This window comes from Physeter macrocephalus, chromosome 13, assembly GCF_002837175.3.
Source record: "Physeter macrocephalus isolate SW-GA chromosome 13, ASM283717v5, whole genome shotgun sequence".
Classification (NCBI taxonomy): Eukaryota; Metazoa; Chordata; class Mammalia; order Artiodactyla; family Physeteridae; genus Physeter; species Physeter macrocephalus.
Window position 1 is genome coordinate 79,671,144 of NC_041226.1, and position 23,347 is coordinate 79,694,490.

A 23,347-nucleotide genomic window follows, 5' to 3' on the forward strand; every position below is an offset into this window, starting at 1 on the left:
GAGGGGGGGGGGAGGGGCGGGGGCGGGGCCATGAGCAGGGGGCGGGGCAGGGCGGGGTGTAGGGCCGGGGACTGTGCCAGGCCGCTCCCGGGGCCCTGCAGGCGGCGTGGGCTGTGCGCCGCGCCTCCTGTCAAGACCCCAGGCCCGACAGTGTCCCGACCCCCCTTGATAAAAAGCTCCGGGAGGCGCAGGTTTGGGGTTTGGGCCCGGCCCTCTGAGGTTTTGGCGGCGCCCCTCTAATTCGCTCAATTAATCAGGCGGGGCGTCTGCGGGAACCTGAGGGCAGTTCCCGCGCTTTCTGTCCTGCTTGTCTGGCGAGGTGGACTGCACGTTTTCGAGAACCCATGGCAAAAACACTGAGAAACATGGCAGCATGCAAGGAAATACTAAATTCTCTTTCAATGATCGAGGATCACAGATTTTTTTAAAAAGATATTCTTTTCTGATTATGAGTAATATGTCAAAATCATCAATAATTTCACTGTCAAGGGTTAACCACTATTAACGTTTATGGCTATTTCCTTACAGTACTTTTCTAACCTTATGGTCTGTTTCACTTGTATATATTCGTTTTCCTTGTGTATATTGCTTTCCTTTTTTCTTCTACAAAATTCTAAGTCACTGTAATTCGTCTTTAAGTAGGTAACCAGATGTCTGGGAAGATATTGATGCATACGGTAGCACATTGCAGCATTAGTTAATAAAACAAGAAATTAGAAACCTAACGCCTAGCAAAGGGAAATTGTTAATTTACAGTATAAATATGCAACACTGTCATCTACTCATCACACAACAAACGTGGGTTGAATACAATAGTGGATGAGACACTGGGAAATGCTCCAGACACAGCAAAGGAGAAAACATAGCGGGTATCTCACCTTAGTGAGCAAGTACTCATGGATGGGAAGTGTGACTTAAAATCTGTCTCCCATTAGATGAGGCAAGAAAGGAAATTTCAGTAATTCGAGCAATACTTTTTTGTTTGGGCCAAAAAGGTAGAAGTATGCTATAAACCCATTTCGAGATTGGTCCACTCCAGAATTCAATTATTTTTCTTTGCAAACACCATGATGCTTTTAATGTAATTATCACTTTAAGATGTATACCTGGGACTTCCCTGGTGGCACAGTGGTTAAGAATCCGCCTGCCAATGCGGGGGACACGGGCCTGAGCCCTGGTCAGGGAAGATCCCACATGCCGCAGAGCAACTGAGCCCGTGCACCACAATTACTGAAGCCTGCGCACCCTAGAGCCCATGCGCCGCAACTACTGAGACCTCGTGCTGCAACTACTGAAGCCCGCGCACCTAGAGCCCACGCTTGGCAAGGAGAAGGCACTGCAATGAGAAGCCCGCACACTGCAACGAAGGGTAGCCCCCGCTCGCCAAAACTATAGAGAGAGCCCGTGCACAGCAACGAAGACCCAAAGCAGCCAAAAAAAATTTTTTTCAAATAATAAATAAATAAATAAAATTTAAAAATGAAAAAAAAAGATATATACCTGGGTGATGACTTCCACCCTTCCTAGGAAAGAGGCAGCCCATTTTGCAGAAGGACGTAAGCACACCTTGTCATCCGTAATAATGAGAGGGGAGTAATCTTCCTTACCCTACATTTTGCGAATGATGAAGCCGAGGCAGAGATAGGCCAAGGAACTTGCTCAGGGACAAGCTGCCTGCCTGTGGCAGAGCTTAGAATAATATCCAGGCTAGTTTCCAACCCATAGTTAGACTTTTTTTTTTTATTTAAAATTTTTATTTATTTAATTTTTGGCTGTGTTGGGTCTTTGTTTCTGTGCGAGGGCTTTCTCTAGTTGTGGCAAGCGGGGGCCACTCTTCATCACGATGCGTGGGCCTCTCACTATCGCGGCCTCTCTTGTTGCGGAGCACAAGCTCCAGATGCGCAGGCTCAGTAGTTGTGGCTCACGGGCCCAGTTGCTCCGCGGCATGTGGGATCCTCCCAGACCAGGGCCCAAACCCGTGTCCCTGCATTGGCAGGCAGATTCTCAACCACTGAGCCACCAGGGAAGCCCAGTTAGACTTTTTTTAACCTTGATATTTATTTTGCATAAAGAGTCCTAAGGCCTCGGAAAGCAAAGCAGGTTACAGTGATAGGGTGCTTAGAGTTTGTCCTTCCTCAGCTAAGATGACTTTCCAGTTTCTTGGGGCTACTCGGACCATATACATATTGAAGTAGCTGTGTAGAAATAGATTAATATGATGATGGACCCCTAAAATATGCTGCATAGTAATTGTGGGTATGAGAATGATAAAGGGTAGTCTAGGGAGTATTGCTAAAGTCAACAGTCCAATTGCTTGGTCCCAGGTTTTGCCCAACTCTTATAATTATTACTAATTACAGATTTTCTTTAAGGACTGTTTTTTTTTTTTTTTTGTGGTATGCGGGCCTCCCTCTGCTGTTGCCTCTCCCGTTGCGGAGCACAGGCTCCGGACGCGCAGGCCCAGCGGCCATGGCTCACGGGCCCAGCCGCTCCGCGGCATGTGGGATCGTCCCAGACCGGGGCACGAACCCGGTTCCCCTGCATCGGCAGGCGTATGCGCAACCACTGCACCACCAGGGAAGCCCAGGACTGTTGTTTTTAAAGAGCTCTAGGGAAAAAGAGTGCCTTCATGACTCACATCCTTTGTTTTTTATTTGATAAAGCAACCATAAATAAATGACAAAGATTCTCTCCTCTACTCAGGATCCCCTGAATTTCAACGAGGCCGCAACTTTTGGACTTGAGTGTTCATTTCAGCCTTGTCCAATTCTAGCAAGAATCCTGCCAAGTTGGTTTGGCTAGAATCCCCTGGCCCCCATCTCTGATAACCCTCCAAATCTAATTGGGTTCTTCACCCTCCCACCACCCCCAGATGACCGCTCACCCTGGCTTGCCTTCAGCAAGAGTCCTCTTAGGTCGATTTAGCCGGAACCCCGGATGTTTAGTTGACCCTGATGGCTCCTCTTAGTAACTCTCCATCCACCGACACCCACCCTGCTCCTTGGCTCTGAGTTCCCGCTTGCCCATGTGGCATTCAGAGTTCAGTCTGAGCTCTTTCCTCGACTGCAAGAAAAAAACAAGGTCTCACCAGTCCCATTGCAGGGGTCCCTACACCCATATGAAGGCCCCCTCTTGGATCAAGTCTGCCTTTCCATGCTTTAACAAGTGTCTTTGAATAATGTCTTCTTTAACAGCTTGAAATAATTTTTTTCTTTAACATAAGCAAACTTGGGTATTTGAAGATATGATTCAAATACATGATGGAAAAGAGAAAGATTCAAAACTCAATATATGTATTAGAAACAAAACCCAACTCAAGCCTGCCTTTATGATTGGCATTGTGTTTTCCAAAAAAGGATTGTGTGGTCAGGACTTGCTCACACGGGCAGCGCTCCACGGAAGGAAGCTCCTGTGAGAAATGCACAGAGGGGCCCACGCGCGTGGTAGGTGGCGGCGGGACTCTTCTGAGCGCTGTCGTCACCCTAGGAACTGGTCACGCTGAACGGTGTGTCATGGGAGAAGAGAATGGAGAGCAAGGCAGGCCCGCGCTGTCTGCCACACCTGGAGCTTCCGTAATTCCTGGAAGTGCCAGCCAGTGAGGGCTCTGCTGTGTTGGGTGAGGGAGGGGCTGGGTGCAGAGGGAGAACCAGGTGGTGGGAGTGCAGCTCGCTGGGGGGAGGAGGAGGGTCCACTCTGATGGTGCCCTCGGCCTGGCCTAAAAGCGGGACCAGAGCCCAACTGTTCTGTTCTCTCGGCTGCCCCTTCTCCCCGCCCCTCCATCTCCCACCACGCTGCCGGATCCATCTGTGAAGAAGGCAAATCTGCTTAAAATTGGGTGTAAGAGTCTGGGTCCACTTGGGCTACCGTCAAAAGTACTGCAGACCAGATGGCTCAAACAACAGAAACGTGTTTCTCACAGCTCTGGAAGTCCGTGATCAGGGGGCCAGCTCTGTGGGTTCTGGGGAGGCCTGTCCTCCTGGTTCACAGTTGCTTTCTCTTGTCCTCACACTGTGGACGGGGGGCCCCGTTAAACCCTCAATACAAATTTGCTGAGTGATGTTGTGAAATGCAGGCTACACTCAGATCCATTGGCCACTGCTTTTCAGAAAGAGAGACACACCCTGGACCAGGGATCTTGGCTATAACCAACTTTAAGGTTCTGGAATCTTACTGCTTGTCCTGTCTTACTTATATCTTGTTAGAAGAGTGATTAGCACAAACGTTCTTAAAATGAAATAGAAACAGAAGGTCTGCGCTCCCTTCAGAAGCAGACTGTGAAAGCAGAACCATGGGGACGGAGGGTGAAGGTTTGCAGAAGGGAAAGGAGACAGCGGGCTGGCCGGCCGCCGCCCAGAGATGGGGGCAGCCGGGTTGGGGTCCTCCTGAGCAGGGTCCTGCTGGCCACCGAGGATGACCGCACGTGCCTCCTGACCCCTTGACCTTTAACTTGGCAACCACACAGTCTGTTAAAATGTTTTAGCTGATTCCTTAATTTATCACTGGAGAGAAAAGCCCCAGCGAGTCATGGCTAGTATTGAACGTGCCCGGCTGTCCCTGTGGGCGGGGTTGGTGGCCCCTCCGTGGAGCAGGTTGGGAAGTCCCTGCGTGGCCACCCTGAGGCCGGCCTTCCAGGCAGAACCACAGTCTTTGGGCGGAAGCTGCTGACAGCTGCTCGCTGGACCAGACCCAGGCACCTGGTGCGATGGATGTTTGTCACGTCTTCCTCGCCCATCCTGACACTCCCACGGTTGAATTTATTCTTTAAGAATGTTCCAGAAACAAGAGCTGGTAACCAGACAGGAATCTCTGTTACCGAGGAGAGTATAATCCTAGCCCCCTGAGGAAATAACAGGAGTTAGGTTGTCAAATTAAAAGTACTCTTGGGGGCTTCCCTGGTGGCGCAGTGGTTGCGCGTCCGCCTGCCGATGCAGGGGAGCCGGGTTCGCGCCCCGGTCCGGGAGGATCCCACGTGCCGCGGAGCGGCTGGGCCCGTGAGCTGTGGCCGCTGAGCCTGCGCGTCCGGAGCCTGTGCTCCGCAACGGGAGAGGCCACAGCAGAGGGAGGCCCGAGTACCACAGAAAAAAAAAAAAAAAAAAAAAAGTACTCTTGCCCAGGAGGCCAGGTGGGAGCAAAAAGCTCTGGTCACTTGGTCCCAAGGTGGTCTCTACCTGGAAGACCAACACGTGGGTGCCTCTTTCATCCTGCTTCCCTGGAGCCCTGCAGCCTGTTCCTGGGAGCACGGGGTGGCGGGGGAGGGAGGCCCGAGCAGCGGTGGCCCAGGGCACCTTGGCTGGCACTCCAGCTCTGCGCCCTTTCTCTGTGTCTGTGGGTGAGGACGCGCAAAGGAAGTATATTAACGGGTCTCCTTGCTGGGGGAGCATTTCTCAGCCTGTCGGCTTAATCTCCTCATTCATTAAAGAAGATAAACGTTACCCTAGCTTGGCAAAAGGGTCTTTGTCAGGGTCAGTGGAGGTTGTGGATGTGAAAGCGTTTTCAGATTGAGAAGATCTAGGTTACTAACTGTCCTCCAAAGTACCTTTGTTATTTTCCCCACCGCCAGCAATTTATAAACATTTCAGTTACCAAGTCTTCCTGGTATGAGGTATTACCTACTGCTAGATGCTTGGTTTCTCTTGAAGACTAAATCATGGTGTCCAGGCCCCCAGGGGTCTTGTCAGAACGTGCGCCAGCTGCCCTGAGTGTCCCCTCGGAGCTTGCCTGGCTCCCGGGCACTGCTGTCCTAGGGCTGCTGGTGTGACAGCACACTGACCTGTGGCTGAGAGACACTGCCCTTCCCTGGCCCCTTCATCCCAAATGTAGGGTGGACCCTTCTTCTTAGTTCCTCAAAGCACAGCAGAGAGCAGGCTGTCGCTGAGAGCAGCACTTGCCGAAGGTTTGGGGACACCAGCAAGTGCTTGCTGCCCTCTTGAGAATAGCTGGAGACCAAGGACTGTTGTCACTGTTGTTCATGTGACTGGCCCCGCTCCACTCCCTGCCTGCCTCAGTGGATGAGGGGCGAGAAGAGAGGGTGCATCGAAGAGCTCATACCACACTCAAAAATCTAGTTCCTGTGGATTAGACAGAAATGTGAAAGCAAAAGTGAAAATGGTTCAGAAGGAAACAGCAGACCATCTTTATGGCGTTAGAGTAGTGAAGGATTTCTTAACAAGACTCATGAAGCAACCCATAAAAAGAAAATGACAGCTCTGACTATATTATAATTGCTAACTTCATTTTGACAAAAGGCACCAGAAACAAAGCGAAAGATAAGTGGCAGACCGAAGGAAATAGTTTGCAAGTCTTTCAACAAATAAAGCGTTCGTATTCAGCATAAAGAGTCTACAAATAAACGAGGAAAGGTGAACAACAAAAGAAAGCAGGCCAAGGACGTGAAAAGGCAGCTCACTGAAAGGAAGTGTACACATCCAGTGAGCAAGTGATCGGGGGTTTCTCCTGCCCTGCTGCATGGACCAGCACCATCAACACGTGAGTTGGCTCAGTAACGCGAGCGTGATGCTCTGCGTTGGGGCGACAGCTCTCTTTCCCACGCGCACCTTTTCAGCCACTGCACGTCCCTCTGTTTCCTTTCATAACCTAACGTCAAAGAATTTTCATAATTATTGCTTCATGTTCCCTCCTCAGCCCATTCCAGCTGGGTGTCAGCCCCCAGGACCCCCTGGAATAGCCCTGGTCAGGTTCAGCACACATCTTCCTGTTGGCCAAGCCTGTGATCAATCCTCCATCCTAATCTTACCTACTTGGGCACTCAGCGGGTTGGCCCTCAGTGCCTTTTCCAATCGCCCTGATCTCCTGGCTTCCGTGACTCTCCAGCTCTTCTGTTCCACCTCCAGATATTCAACAACCCCAGACCTGGGTCCTAGACCTTTTGTTCCTCTCCATACTTCCTTTCTAGGCAATGTGGTCCCATCCCATGCCTTCCTATACTGTTTATGTGCGGATGATCCCTAAGTTCACATCTTCAGCCCTGACCTCTCCCTCAGCCCTGTCTTATAAATTCAGTTCCCATCTGCATTTGGGTCTCTGCTAGGTGTCTCCACGGATGCCCCAGATGAGATGCTCGGGTCACCCCAGACCTGCTACCCTCACTCACCCCCACTGGGTTCTCTGCAGTGGCTCACGTCCAGCACCGGGGTCAACACTCTCCACTCCCACACACACCGTCACGCGGGTCCTGGTGGCCCTGCCTCCAGGGGACCCCCTTCCTTCCTCTTCCCCTCCTACCACCCAAGCCACACTCTCTCACTTAAACCAGCGTGACAGCCTCTCTGCTTTTCCTGCCCAGCAGCCAGAGGATCTTTTCAAGATGTAAATCTAACAACAGCACTGCCTTAAAACCGGCCAATACCTTTTCCTTGAATTTAAAATCCAAATGGCACAGACTTGGAATGTTAAATTGTATTTAATTTTAATTTATTTAAATTTGAAATCTTAAACTTGATTCAGTTATTGGGAAAATGCTGAGTATTTTTAAACAACCTGGAAACAACTTGGTTACGGGTAGCTCCTCTTTCGACTACAACTATCCTGAAATCTAAATGCAGATCAGATATTCCCAGTGAAAATCGAATTCTACAACTGAGATGTGCTGCAAATGCAAAGTGCACCCTGAACTGTAAAAACTTAGTAAAAGAATATAAAATATCTCACTAATAACTTTTAATATTGGGTACATATTAAAGTTATACTATTTTGGATACATCGGGTTAAATAAAATAGATTATTCAAGCTGGTTTCACCTGTTTATTTTAGTGCGGCTAGTGGAAAATTTTAAACTACATATATGTACCCCGTATTTCGTGTCTGTTGGTCAGCTCTGGCAGGTTGCAAGCTAATACATCATCTAGCAATAAATCAGCGGAACTAGTTGAGGATATTTTTCTACTGAGGGAAGACCACCGGTTGCTTTGGTTGAACACCAGTCTTGACCGAAGGCCCATTTTCTTCTTTGGAAAACTGTCTATTCAGAGCCTTTGCCCATTTTTACTGGGTTATTTGTCTTTCTATTATTGAGCTGTAATAGATCTTTTTATTTATTTATTTTTTAATTTTTTATTTTATATTGGAGTACAGTTAACAATATTGTGTTAGTTTCAGGTGTACAGCAAAGTGATTCAGTTATACATATACAAGTATCTATTCTTTTTCAAATTCCTTTCCCATTTAGGTTATTACAGAATACTGAGCAGAGTTCCCTGTGCTCTACAGTAGGTCCTTGTTGGTTATCTATTTTAAATACAGTAGTGTGTACATGTTAAGCCCAATCTTCCAATTTATCCCTCCCCCCCCAATAGATCTTTTTATATTCTAGGTACAAGTCCCTTATCAGATATATGATTACAACAAATTTCTCCTGTTCTGTAGGTTCTCTTATTTTCTTCAGGACGTAGCTATAGATATACATTTTAAGGTACTTTTTTTTCTATTGTGGTTAGAAAAACCATAACATCGAATTTACCATCTTAACCGTTTTTAAGTGTACATCTCCATAGTGTTAAGCATATTTATGTTGTTGGACAGCAGATATCCAGAGAACAGGAGCTCAGTTCTCTGCCGGGGACCCAATGCACTGACTCGGCTGTTTTGGATGCTGTCACTTAGATTGGGGACATTTTTGCGTGGTCAAAATATTAAATCATTACACTTTCAGGATTTGGAAACTGCTGTACTTAGAGGAGTTACAAGGTTCAGAGGTGGACCAGGGGAAGGTCAAAGTCAGGCATCTCGTTAACCTACAGAAGGTCATGAAAAGGACTTGTAATATCTCGCCTTACCTGGGGGCAGCAGTGCTGTGTAAATTGATTACATCTATACATCCTGATTGGCAAAGAGCGATGGTCATGATTTTAGAACATTTAGTGAGAAGACCCTGGCCTCTGGAGTAGAAGGCCTGCTAGGGTCCGCCACAGGCCATGTGATGGTGTGACAATGAGAAAGTCACTTAACGTCTCTGAGTGAAGGTGACACCTCCCTCCCAAGCACTGTGGTGAGGGTTCAATGGCATCGTGTGCATGGAAACAATTCACAAATCACAAAACACTCTAAAAATGTTGGCGAGGCATTCTGGGCAGAACTGTGTCCCCTCGAAATTCACATGTTGAAGCCCTAACACCCAGGAACTCAGAATGTGGCTATATCCGAAGATGGGCTCTTAAAACGATGAGTAAGTTAAAAATGAGGCCATTGGGGTGGGCCCTAATCCATTCTGACTGGTGTCCTCTAAGAAGAGATTTGGACACACACAGAGGAAACACCTTGTGAGGACACAGGGAGAAGACGGCTGTCTGCACGCCAAGGAGAGAGGCCTCAGGAGGAACCAATGCTGCCCTTGATCTTGGACTTCCAGACTGCAGGCTGGGAGACAATAAATTTCTGCAGTTTAAGACACCCCATCAGTGGTACATTGTTATGGCAGCCCGAGCAAACTAATACTAGAGTCAAGTAGGAAAAAAAAACAGAAGTAACGACTCTGCAACATCCATTTATTGATAGGGGGGCTGCAGAATGATGCCGTAGAAATAGGAGAGGCTGGAAATCAGAGCTATTTGCTACCTGCTCGGCCACCGAGTTCCTTGGTGACTCGCGAGTCTTAGGACCTCTCTGTGCCTCAGCTTCCTCGTTTGGGGTCTCGGGGTTGGATTAAAGGCCTCATTCTCTGATTCCAATCCCCCAGTCCTCTATTTTACAGTCATATTGGTGACATCGGGGAGCGAGGGGAGAAGGGTTTTGTCTGTCCTGAGAAGAGTGCACAGCTGGCAATTACAAATAAGACGGTTTAGTTTGATCCAAGCTCCAGCTGCCTTTATAAGTGGGGTTTTAGAACAAACACCAATCCATTGCCAAGTCTGCACCTCAGAACAGAAGTTCTCTCTCCTTGGTTGTTTCTAAGGCAGGATTCACGACCTTCTCCAGACCCACTTCTCTGGAGAAATGGGGGCAATCTCACATTTTAACCCAAATATGACTTTCCAGCCTGCTCACCTCAACGTGCTGAGCTCATCCACAACCAGAACTAGTTTGGATAAGAAGCCGTGGAAGACACGCTGACAGCTGCTGAACGAAATTTTTCATCTTCTCCCAGAAAACGCTGGTGGGCCAAATCCTCTGCAGCTAAAACACTGATGGTGCAAAGTCGGGGCCAGCTCCCAGAGCATGTCCGTCTCTCTGTGCCGTAGCCAATGTCATTCTGATAAACCAGAATTCCAGTGCGGTGAAAATTACTTGAAATTGGGTCATTCCTGGGGATTGGAAAGCTTTCTTCTCTGTAGAGATCCTGGTTTCACTCAGGGATCAGATGCAAAATACTTAAGCACCCTCGGGGTCAGACAGTGGCCACGAGGCCACGGGGAGGTAGGATGTCAGCCCCCCTCTGTGAGTGTCAAACCACGTGGCTCCCTGGAAAGCTGATTCAGCTCCTCACAACAGAAACCCAGTGTGTGCTTTCTGAGCCTTCACAAAGCAATGGAACCTACTCTGTGTCTGCATACTTTGCACACGTGCTTGTGCACCTTGCACGATGCTGCAGCAGGAGGGGGGCATGAAAGGGACGGCTGGCAGTACTTCATAGGCTCTGGTTCTTCACGGACAGATTGGACAGATGTGATGGTTACTTTTATGTGTCAGCTTGACTGGACACGGGGTGCCCAGATACTTGGTCAAACATTATTCTGGGTGTTTCTATCAGGTTGTTTCTGGATGAGATTCACATTTATTTTTTTGTTTGTTTGTTTTTTGTTTTTTTGGTGGTACGCGGGCCTCTCACTGTTGTGGCCTCTCCCATTGCGGAGCACAGGCCCCGGACGCGCAGGCTCAGCGGCCATGGCTCACGGGCCCAGCCGCTCCACGGCATGTGGGATCTTCCCGGACCGGGGCACGAACCCGTGTCCTCTGCATCGGCAGGCGGACTCTCAACCACTGTGCCGCCAGGGAAGCCCGAGATTCACATCTAAATCAGTGGACTGAGTAAAGCAGATTGCCCTCCCCGACGTAGGTGGGCCTGATCTGAGCAGTTGAAGGCCCGAACAGAACAAAAGTCTGACCCTTCCCCGAGTAAGAGGGAATTCCTTTTGCCAGATGGCCTTCCAACTGGGACATCAGCCTTTTCCTGCCTTTGGACTTGAACTGAAACATCAGCTCTTCCTGGGTCTCCAGACTGTCAGGCTTCAGACTCAGACTGGAACCACACCATCTGTTCTCTTGGGTCCAGCTGGCCCACTGCAGCTCGCGGGACTGGTCAGCCTCCATAATCACGTGATACAATTCTTCACAGTTATTGTACAATCACTCTTTCTATATTTATATGCACATCCTGTTGGTTCTGTTTCTCTGGAGGACACTGGCGACTGCACAGCCTCTGAGGTTATGTTTTTCTCAGAGCTCATCCTGGCAGACAATAGAAGCTTTGGACACTTATTTTTCAGGCTCAATTAGATTTTCACTTCTTTTTTTGTTTAAGGAAAAAAACCACACTGCCTCTAACTTAATACTTAAACAGGTTCATTTTATTTGGCACTCCTTGAATAAAACGATTCTCCTTTACACAGAATGGTTAGTAATTCTATTTTGTTTTTCTGCCTGGAGGCGGGGGGTGAGTGAGCAGTCCTGGTTTCTCAGGCTAGGTTCTGCATCCCCTTGTGGTTTTTGCCTCCCTTGAACAAACTTTTATACTTCTTTCTTCTTTGCTGGGGAGAATTTCCTGTTTGGAAAGAGGAGATTTTTTTGAGAAATGCTGGGTGTCCCTATGAGCCTGCGTTGCAGACCCTCCCACGGTTCACTCACCCCTGCGAGTGCCAGTGAGGCTGGGGAGTGCGGGACCAGGGGCAGCGCTGGATCCCCTCTTTTGTGGTCCTCGACTCAGAACAAACGCCTTCCTGGGGTCGCTTGAGGTGCGGCCCTCCCACAGGTCCGGATGGGCGGGTATGTGTGCAGACCGCGGGTTCAGCACTCAGCAAACATCACCTCGTTCAATCCCCTGCACCCCAATGAGACGGGTGCTCTGAACACCTCACTTTGAGGATGAAGATGCTGAGCCTTAGGGTGTGCTGTCACTTGCCCAAGGTTACCCCAAGGTCACACAACTCACTGGCTGCCCGATGGGGATTTGAACCCAGCTTGGGATGCTCTAAATCCTGCACTCTCAACTGTGACCCAGCGCCACCAGCTGGGAGTCAGAACAGCACCTCAGTGAGTCCTTTTCAGTTTCCCCAGAGGAGCCGGGGGACTGGAAAGACGGGAGAGGCGGGCGTCCAGTGGGGGCCGGAGGCCGGCCGGGGCGCTCTGAGTTTAAGGTGCTGGGCGTCGCCCCGGTGGGCTCAGAGGATGTTAAAGACGCAGGACAGAGCCCCAGGCACCCGGGCGTGTTTGCACGGAGGAAAGTGGGGAGCGTGGGCTGAGGGGAGAGGTCCAGCGAGCGAGGAGGGGAGAGAGCCGGCAGCTCTGGGGGAAGAAGAGGCCTCGGCCAAGGTCGGGGAGGAGCCCCGGACCAGCTCTGGCCCCAGAGTCCAGGGCGGGGAGGCCCCACTTCAGAGCAGCTGGGCCTGGGCCTGGCGACACCTTGAACCCCTGGGAGGTCCCGGTGGCGAGCCTGGAACCCCGTCCTCAGGGCGTTGAACCAAGGACAGGATGGAGGCCCTGCCGTCTGAGGATGACGGGCCTGGAGAAGCAGCCGATAGGAAGCGTCAGGACCCAGAGGCTCCCTCGGGCTGGCCGGCGAGGCCCCCGGAGCCTCCCCGAGGCCCTAGGACGTGAGCCCGGCGAGGCCGGGGCCCCGGGTCGGGCTGGAGGTGGTCAGTGCCTGGCGTGAGGCGGGGGCGCGGGGCCCGTGGGGCGAGGCCCAACGCGGGGGACAGTGCGCTGGGGGAGGGGCCTGGAGCCTTCCCGCGGCTGCCAAGTCCGCCTCGGAGAGGCCGGGGGACAGGAGGCCAGCCTAGGGAAGGGGCTCGGAGGCAGGCTCGGTGCCAGCGCGGGCCCGGGGCAGGAGGCGCGGGGGAACGCGGGGACCCGCTCCGGCGGGGAGGGGTCGCGGCTGGAGAGGCCTGCGGGGAGGCGGGGCCCCAGGCGGGGTGGGCGGCGCCTGCAGAGGAGGGCGCATCCGACAGGCCGCGCGGGCCTCGCCGGGCCCGGTCACGGGGGGCCGAGACCGCCGCACGTGGCTGTGTCCCGGGGCCCCGCGCCCCACTTAGTCCTGGGAACGAGGCACGGCCGCGCTCGGTTCAGCGGTAAGCGAGGGCACGCCCGCAGGTGGCCCGGGGCGCCTGCAACGCGCACGTGGTGGGCCCGGAGAGCTGTGCGCCCGCGCTGGTGCCCCCGCGACGGCACCAGCTGCTCCTCCAGAGCTGCTCCCAGGGCACGCGGGGCCCCTGAGTGGACGCCTTCCGTCCCTTCTCACCGGGGAAGAGAATCCCAGCACGAGGACCCGTCCTCCACACTTATCGATCTCCGGGTGGCCCCCAGTTCCCTTTACCTAAAGCTTTCTGGAGACTTTCAGTGATTTTTTCCAGAGCTGCTAGGCTTTTCATCTGATAAAGTATTTCTTGGTCCTCTTCTGTAGGAAAAATTAAGCACAGTGGTCAAGATTTGACACACGGTTGTGGTGTAATTCCACACCTGTGTTTTTCCTCTCTCCAGGCCATCTGGTGCTCCACGCAGGCTCTTAGTCTCTGCACTGTCTCCAGAGGCCCCATGTCTCGGGCTGTGGGAGGAAGTAGGAGGTGGTCAAGCAGTAACTGCAGGTAAAAGGTCCCCGGGGGAGGTCACACTGTGTAGCTCAGGCTCCATGTTATTAGCACTTTCTCATGGGTGGAAGGTCTGCATTTCATGAAACTTTCAAAAAGCCCAAGTGGATGGGCTTCCCTGGTGGCGCAGTGGTTGAGAGTCCGCCTGCCGGTGCAGGGGACACGGGTCCGTGTCCCGGTCCGGGAGGATCCCACGTGCCGCGGAGCGGCTGGGCCCGTGAGCCATGGCCGCTGAGCCTGCGCGTCCGGAGCCTGTGCTCCGCAACGGGAGAGGCCACAGCAGTGAGAGGCCCGCGTACCGCAAAAAACAAAACAAAAAAAACCCAAGCGGGAATTAGGTGTCCTCTTGGTGCCCGAAGTCCTATGTAAGGTCTGTGTCATCTCTCCCAACGATCACAACCGAAACCTCTGCAGAGTTCACATAGGAACGACCTGAGGCTTCGGAGAAGAGAGCAGGTGTGGAAACATTACCCATGAGGGGATGAATTTCATGTGTCTGTGTTTATTTCTCTCCTGGCTTTGCCCCAAGGCTCAGGCTCAGTGGTGGTGAGATGCTGTGTCATGAGAACCAAAACTCAGATAGAAATCCATCTTCCTGGCCATAGGAAACAGGCTAGGAGTCCCTGGGAGCAGAGAGTGCCTGAGGGAATTCCGGAGGGGAGAACGCAGGAAAGGTGGATTTCCTAATTCTATGTACAGAACCCCGCAAGTCCCAGCCTCACCCTGGAACTTGTATATACACAAGACACTCAAACCAGCAGAGCAAACACTTTGAGAAGTGAAAGATTTGTGGGACTTCCCTGGTGGTCCAATGGTTAAGACTCCGAGCTTCCACTGCAGGGAGCACAGGTTCAATCTCTGGTCGGGGAACTAAGATCCTGCATGCTTTGCGGGCCAAAAACATTAAAAAGTGACAGATTGAACCACCACCCACGCATAGCAAGACAAAATATACCATGTGAACCTAATCAGGTGGAATGATGGCTAAAATAAAAACATCAATGGTTCTCCAGAGGATTAAATCAAAACAACATAGTATTTACAATGTCTAGGATTTGATACCCAACATATAGGGAACCAGGAAAATATCACCTTGTTATCACAAACAGCACATTGTTAGGATGGGAACAGTGTTCTTGGTAGCTTTCTGTAACCTAAGAGTAAGAAAAAGTTCTGAAGCATGCTTATTCTACACTGTGAAATTGTTCCATTATCTGAGTTTCCTGTCTAAACCTGCTATTTTTATTCTCCCCCGTGGTGCACTGCCTCTTTACATGTTTTGTATGTGAATTATAAGCTCATCTCTGGCAGTGCTTTTGGCTGAGGAAATCATGTGTAGCTTGGTTGAGGTTGTTTCTTCAAAGTAGTTTTGCATTTGTTTCTACCAAGTGTCTCAGCAGTGTCAATGCCAGGCCTCTAAAGCTATGTTTCCCAGCTTGACCAGAACATGCTGAAAGAACCAATTCAAACCATACCCCCCCCTCCAACAAGCCTGTGTTTATAAACTTTCAGGCAACATCAAAAGACAATTGACCAACTGGGAGAAAATATTGGCGACATACATCACAGACAGAGACCGCTATCCCTCATGTATAAAGAAGTCTTAAAAATGAAGGTACAGAAGAATGAGAAAAAGATGTCAACGGATAATTCACAAAAATATATAAAAATGACCCATGAACATGAGATGTTCCAACTCATTTATACTTAGAGAAATGTGAATTTAAACAACTCCGAAGTACCATTTCTCACCTGTCAGTTCGGCAAAGATGGAAATGTCTGATGATTTACTCTGCAGCCCAGGCTGTGGGGAAATAGGTTCTCGCATATGTTGCTGGTGGGGACACAAACCGGCACAGCCTCCTGTGGGCTGCTTGGTGGTTCAGACACAGCCACACACGCACTACACTCACCTTTTGACTCAGCGACCCACTGTAGCTACCTATCCTGAAGATACCATTCCAACAAAACGAAAACACACACGCTTAAGTTATCCATCTCGGCACTGTTTGCAAAACATTGGAAGTAAGCGGAAAGCCCATGCATAGTGGGGTGGTTGAATAAACGATATTAGGTCCACACAGGGGAGAACTATGCAGCTGTAAAAAAAATAATGAGGACGCTTTCTACAAACTAACATGGAGTGCTTTAGAGTATATATTGCTAGGTTAAAAGAAGGAAAGTACAAAATATCTACAGTGTGCTACCTTTCATGTAAGAAAGGAGAGGTTATGAGAAAACATACATGATCATAGCTCAATAGAGTGGCTTAAAAAACACTGGATAAGAAGATATACACTACGACAGTATTACGCTAAGTGAAATAAGTCAGACTGAGAAAGACAAGTACTTTATGATCTCATTTATATGTCGAATCTAAAAAACAAAACAAACAAAAATAACAAAATGAAAATAGACTCACAGATACAGAGGACAAAGGGGGGGTTGCCATAGGAGAGGGAGGTGGAGGATGGCAAAATAGGGGATTAAGAGGTACAAACCTCTCGTTATAAAACAAATAGGCCACAGGGCTGTAATATACAGCATAAGGAATATGGTCAATAATACTGTAATAACCGTTTAGGGACAGATGGTTAATAGACTTATCCTGATGATCGTTTCATAATGTATTCAAATGTCAAATCACTATGTAGTACACTTGAAACTAACATAATATTGTGTGTCAACTATATTTCAATTAAAAAAGGAAACATACAATATAAAACAGTAAACGGAATAATCTTGTACCCAAAAAGGAGCATTTGCATGACCTGCTCATTTGTGTCCAAGACAATCCAGGAAGGACAAGCCAGGAAGTAGTGAGGCTGGTTAACTACAGGAGGCAGGAGGGGACAGGTGGAAAGCAGGGGGGTGGGGTGGAGTGAGACTTCCCAGTGTACCACGTTTTCTGTTAGAACCAGGGTCACGTTTCACACACTCCGGAATAAATAAGTGAGATCAACCATGATGGAGAGGGACCCAAAATGGAAGGCAAACCCCAGATGGAATGTTATAGGTAAATAAGAGAACCCCATGGAAGGGGATGGGAAGAAAGGAACCAGTAAGGCACTTTGGGAAGCAGTACACTTTCCAGTATACTGGAAAGCTGAGAACAAAAGTCTGTACGCAGCTCTTGTCTGATAGCAAATTTGTTTTTCACAGGGGTGGGTATACGCTAGGAAGTCAGCAACTATTTCCTGTGATTCTAGGACTGTGCAAGGGGGTCAGCTCTTGTGGCGTCTGAGAGCCAGGTTTCTCACAGTTAAAAGGAGAGGAGGAAGCTCAGAACTGCCCAGTGGTACAGGCGTGGGGTCAGCGGGCTCATCCGAACAGATAGTTGTAGAATAGGTGGGTCTGTACGCACACAAGTCTTCCTGGCTCTGTCCGTTGGAAGGGCCTGGAAACAGTAACACGCCAGGAGCAGTGAACACTCCCAGCCCCAGATCTTGACTTCTAACTACCATTCTCCAATACGAGAGACCAGGGCTCTTGGGAGACATGGCTGGTCCCAGGGCTGGGCCAGGGAAAGTGAGGGAGGGGCCTGGAGTTTCTTGTGTTGCCAGAAAGCTAGAAAGTACTCAGAAAGGATGGCAGCACGCCAAGCCCCCAAGAACCAAATCTGAGAGTCTGAGAGACTAAATATTAGTGGTTTGTTACCCACTATCAGTATCAACTATCAGTAAGTTCACACTGATGTAAACACATAATGGAATAAACAAGTAAATAAAGGGAGGAGAAAAAACAGTGCTTCCTTTTACAGTAGAATTCTAAGCAATAAATGTAGAAGGAGAGATGGAAATAGAAAATCACCTTTTGGCAAATACTACAGTGATCATTTTTGCAGGTAAGAAGCAAAGGATGCTAAATAGGTGAAAATAGGATGAGAAATAAGATATTTTCACAGTCTGAAAGTATCTCGCCACAAGATACTAACTATTTACAAACGCAAAAAGTATTAATTTCATTATGGAGAAACCTGGTATTCGCCACCTTAAACAAGTGATGAAGTAAACATCCCTGGTAATGAGATATGTCTGCATCACATCTTTAACCTTCTTGACCAACATGCGTAACCTGGATCTAGTCACGGGGAAATTTCAGACAGACTCAAATTGAAAGAGATTCTATGAAAGAACTAGCCAGTTCTCTTCAAGGTCATGAAGGACAAAGACAGACTAGGGAACTTCCCAGATTGGAGGAGGAGGCTAAAGGGACATGAGAGGTAAATGCAATGTGGAATCCTGGATGGATCCTGGAGCGGTAAAAAAAATAAGTAAATTTGGTAAGATAATTGGCAAAATTTGAATCAGGTCTGCAGGTTATGTGATAGTATCACATTGATGGTAATGTTTTCGTGATTGTATTTGAGTTGCTTAAGATGTTCACAGCCGGGGAATGCCATGTAAAGGGAGCACAGGAAGCTCTTTGTATGCATTTGCAGGCTTTTTATGTCTAAAATGATTTCACAATGGAAACTGTCTTAAATGCTCACATTGTCCTTGTTTTACCCGTGCTATTGTTCCCCAGACACGCCGCCGCTCACGTCTGTACGCTCGGGATTACGGGCGCGCACACAGCAGCAACCCACTTCCATTTATAAATAGCCGGAGACAATCTGCCTATCGCCGAGAGCATTCTGCAAATAAATATCTTTGTTCAGATGCACCATCAGAATCTCTGCTGAGGGTGACAGCCCTCCATCCTGCTCAGCAATTTCCTTCTGTTTCTGCTCCAGCCAGGGGGCTCTTCGGTGAGCCTCGGAGACCTCACCTGCACCCAGGGGTCACCCACACCTCCTGCCCAGGGTCACCCCGCCCTTCTTGGAGCTCTCCAACCAGGCTTCTATCGTGACCAAACTAAAATGCGAATACGGGCTTTTATCTCCTCTTGCAAACCTCCAACTACCTCTTTGCACCATCTCCTGTCCTGCCTGGGGGCCAGTTCCCCCATCTACCTCTACCCGCTGTGGATACAGGGTAATCCCTCACTGAGCAGTGCCTCCTCTTCTCCACCTGAAAAATTCAGGATACAACTGAATAATTTTATTCTCTAGCTGGGAGAGGCACAGTCTACTTTCGCCACACCCAAGCTCTTGCTCATGTAGGAGACCTTCACTAGCTGAATCGTGCTTAAAATAGTCTAAAAGATTAAGATGAAAATGACGCCATGAACACGATGTTCGGGCGACCTTGGTGCTTCATCTGATCTGCCCTCCACCGATGCAGGACTTTGCTCTCGTGACACCTTTCCTCATGTCCTGCAGCTTTGGGCAGGGGGGCACGACGTGGCTTACAAAGAGGAGGGGCAGTGGGTAAGAGACGGGTCTGCCTGCGTGCCAGGGAGTCAGCGGCGCGGCCTGTGTGCTTCTAAATCCATCACCTGCACCTTGCAAGTGGCCACTACGTGCGTGCGCTGTTTGCTCACTCCAAGAAAGCCCTCGTGCCGTGGACACGGGTCCTTTGAGGAGTACAAGCTACAAGCCTTTCCAAAGACCGAGGGACGGCCCCCTTCGCCATCCCGTCCAAGCAGAAGCATTTCCAACGTGCAAGCAGGGGCAGGCTGTTGACCCCGAGGTGCCTGGCTTGCGGTCCCCTGGCCCGAGCTCCCTTTTAGGAGCCAGAACAACAACGGTCTAGGTACCCAGCCTTGTAACACGAGGAGGCCGTCCAAAGCCAGTGTCTCGGAACCAGACACGCCACGGCGGCTCTGCCGGTGACCACGTCACGCACTGGAACCTGGCAGAGGGACACGGCGTGGCAGCAGGGGGGCGCTGGGCCTGGCCCCCTTCCACTTGTCGTACATGGCTGTCTGTCTCACGTACACGTCACGGCTGGCCCGGGCTTGTGCCGGTGAGCAGTCCCTGACTCTCACGGGACAGTGGCCATTTGTCAAGAAGCTGGTGGACCCAACAGACCAGTGGGCCACCAGCTGCCCCTGATCACGGGCAAACCCCTGAAGGGCAGCTTCAGGGTCTTTGCGCAGCAAACACAGCACGCGGCCCTGAAGGCGCCGCTCTCGGGGCCGCTGCTGGGATGGAAGGCCGCCCCCCGGGGCGTCCGGGGCCCTGGTTCCATCGGGGTCACACGCCAGGACGGGGTGGAGCGGCTTCTTCACAGTGTCGGCCCAGGGCCCTGCTCTCTGTCCCCACATTCCCGCCTAGGCCGGCCTTTGCCCGCCCTGCCCCGAACTCATGAGTTACCTCCGTGTTCCCTCCGTCACGCTTGGCGCCGTTAGGAGCAAAACAATTCCATCAGCAGGTCCGCTGGCGGTGAAGCCTGGCACCCGCCTCAGGGTCTGGGTGAATCTGCCGTGGTCCCAGCAGCTCGACGAGCTGCAAAGGGGGAGGGCCCCCCGGGCCCGCAGCTCAGTCTCAGGATCGAGGGACGGACCCAGTGGGGGTGCGGCCCCCTCTGCAGCTGTCCGCGCCGCACCACGGGTCTGGGAATTGCACGGTCCCCCTGAGGCCGGCGCTTCCTCTGATGCAGGCTCCCCTCACCCCGTGCTCTCTCCCTCGCTCCTGACCCCCGACTCAACCCCTCCCTGTGACGTGCTCTCAGCCCGTCCCGGGACGTTAGGTCCGTCCTCACTTCCTCCCACTTCTTCAATGAATCCGATGCGTGTGACGCAGAGACGCTGTGTCCAGCTCGAGGCCGGACCTGACGCACCCTGCAACCTCTCCTAGCGTGGGCCCACCACCAAAGACACCCAGCTATATTTAATTTAGATCCATCAGGCTCCTTGCAGAAGTCAAGGACGGGGCGCATCCAGAGGTGTCAGCAATATTAGCTGGAATTGGAACCCTGTTCCCGCTCAGTCTTCCAAACGCCAGAGGCTGGCTCACTGGAGAGACTGGGAAACAGACTGAAACGCAGGCTCCCGGGCCCTGCCTACAGAGGAGCTGGGGCGGGGGCCGGGAGTGAGAATCTGAGCGGCTCCCCTCCCCCGTGGCCTGGTCTCGCCTCTACGGCCCAGCTCGGGTCCCAGCCGGGAGCCCCAGGGGCTGTGCCGTGCCCCCTTTCCTGTGCTTGGTCTTTAGGGCGAAGGGAAGCTCTGTTATCCCACAGGGTGCCGGCTCTGCAGCCTCAGGGCCTTGGTTCCCCGGTCTTTATTCCAGCAAGTTCATTGGTTGGGGAGACGCTTTTCCCATTCCTGGGGGCACCCCTGGGGGACACTCTGGGCTCTCCCTGCCCCGCCCACTCCAGGGAGAAGCAATGACCCGAGTAAAAGTCTGGGGAGGAGTGGGCAGAACCACAGCGCCCTGCTCGGCTGGGCCGTCCACCTGCTTGCGGGACGGTATCTCTGTCCAGTGGTCCTAGGTCAGACCCACAGGCGGGAGGTGGAGGCTTGGGTCCCTGAGCCGCGACAGAGGTGGGAAATCTGCCCGACCCGGGGGAAGCAACCTCGCCCTCCAACCACATGTTCATCCCCAGTGAGGGAGGCGTCTCTGCCTGCCCCCTCCTGTCCTCCTCCCGCCTCGTCTGAGCTCAGCGGGTCGGGGGGACCTGCCAGGCTGCATTTACCATTAAAGAAGAGTTCATTTTCTTTCCCGGCAGAGCATCGATCTTCATGTTGCATTGTCTTAGTGTCAGTCTGATAATTCATTTTAATACGGGCTTCTTTGATGAAGAGCGTGGAAAAACATGATGGAAAACATAAATGTAACTCCCGTGAACATTTTTATCCATACTGTACTTGAAAACATTAGCTTGGGATGCTAACACCGTTTTCAACTTCCACTGAAAACGTGCTCTGGCAACTTCGTTTGTAAACAGTCAGGCATCATCTGACCTCCTTGAACCCAGCTGTCTGGCAGATGTTCCATGAGCTATTGGAACTTACATCTGGATGTAAAATTTCAAGAAAATGCTGAACGTCCCAGCTGCTGAATGCATTTTCACGCGCTGCGTGTAGATTTCTGCCACGTGGCTCTCTCCTTAGCGAGGGTCCACCAAATGTTCCGTCTTGGGTCTCGGGGTGCTATTTTACTTATCTGTACGCATTTGGACCACACGAAGCTGCGCTTTGGGAAAGCACGTTGTTCTGTTCACTACTAGCTCTGGGGCCTTGGGCCAGTCCTCTTCCAGACCTTAGTTTTATCCCCTGTCGGATGGGGTCGTAGTCACTGCCCTGCTCTCAGAGGGTTAGGTGAGCGTCAAACGTGCTGGGCGGTCGAAAGCTCCTATTTCCGTGCACCCCGGGTTCCTGCAGTGGCTAAACGCCCCCTGCATCCCAAGCACGAGGCCTTTCTTGCACGTGCACCCAGAGACCAGCCAGGATAAAGGAACTTGTCTCCGCCTGTCTAGGTGTGAAGATGACAGCAGATGTTTGGGACTGCTGTTCCATCCGCATCTCCATCTGCCTTTGCCCCAGAAGTAGCCGGCCTCAAAGAACGCGACCATGACGGGATTGTGCATGTATACCACAGACCTCTAGGAACACGTGGAATTAGGCTTGAAAAAATGTGTACTTGCTTTTTTCCTTGAATAATCTTGTTGATAACGTTGTTCCAGTCTTCTGCATTTTAGACGATGCTGATTTATTTGGCTCCAACATCTCTTGGACCAGAAGTTCGTCTGGGAAAAGCACACGAGGCCAGTTACACCAGCAACGCAAGGCCCTACACTCTTCTGCTCTACGCAGACCTAAGGCAGGCGGCGAATGCTGGACTGGACTCAGCGACCCAAGGAGCTCCGTGGAGATGGACCTGGTTTCTACGAACCTTGTCTCGGGGGGAGACCACCGCCTCCCCAAATAACTTCTGAAAACCTGAGATCATCCAGGTACCCTGGACAAGAAACCTGGCCCCGGAGATACGATGCTGGAAACCCGGCCCGGGCGGCGTCGTAATTCTCCTTCCTGCCCCTGCTGCTGTCTGTCCCCTCTCTGAGACTTCTCCCTCTAGCTGTCCCCGGCAGGCAGGCGCGAGCATCTTTCCTGATTTCCACCTAATGCGGCAGGGTCTCCTTCCTGTACATCCTCTGACCTCTGCCAGGGAGCTTCTAACATAGGCGTCCGGGACTGGGTGTCGGACAGCCCCGGACCCCCCCCGGGTCTGCTCTCACTGGCTGTGCTCTTACACCCGTTTCTCTTGAACCTTGGGTTTTCACGCCTGTAAAATGGGGTCTGTGCTGATCTCATCGGGAGTTTTACGAGGTTCAAATGAAGCAGGGCGTGTAGGGAGTGCTTAGCATAGACTGGGGTGGGGTTGAGGCTAAATGAACGCAGGCAGCGCTGAGCCCCAGCTGTGAGCCCGGTGGTCATGCGGCCGGCCGGCCACGCGCTGGGCTTGTATTGACTCGAGCCCTGGTTTTCCGGGTTCAGCATGAAGGTCCCAAGTCCCGGGAGCCCCTCAGCCCCAGCGAAGTCGAAGCTGTCGGCTGGCCCCCCGGTCCCAGCCCACGTGGAGACACACGGAAAGGGGAGAAGCCCGCAAGCATCACAGGAAGCAGAGACTCGGCCCCACCCACGGGGCCAGGCTCTCCCAGTTCCGCTCTCCCTCCCCACAGAGCCTGAGCCTGGCCAGGGCGTGGCTGTGTGCACCCAGGGGCGCTCTGAGACCCCCGCAGCCGGGGTGGGGGGAACAGGGTGCGCGAGCG

The 23,347-nt window shown here is 51.4% G+C and overlaps 1 long non-coding RNA gene across 3 annotated transcripts in view; it reads right to left on the minus strand.

Moving 5' to 3' along the window:
- Positions 1-11,363: 11,363 nt before the first annotated feature.
- Positions 11,364-23,347, minus strand: part of LOC114487503 (uncharacterized) — a 15,725-nt gene continuing 3,741 nt past the window's right edge. For 2 of the 3 annotated variants that reach the window (XR_003682652.1, XR_003682653.2), the window contains exons 3-4: positions 13,481-13,561; positions 11,364-11,713 (exon numbers count right to left, since the gene is read on the minus strand). This is a non-coding gene — a long non-coding RNA (uncharacterized lncRNA). Of the gene's footprint in view, positions 11,714-13,480; positions 13,709-21,271; positions 21,285-23,347 lie in introns of those variants that run through there. The other variant, XR_003682654.1, reaches the window with a different exon arrangement.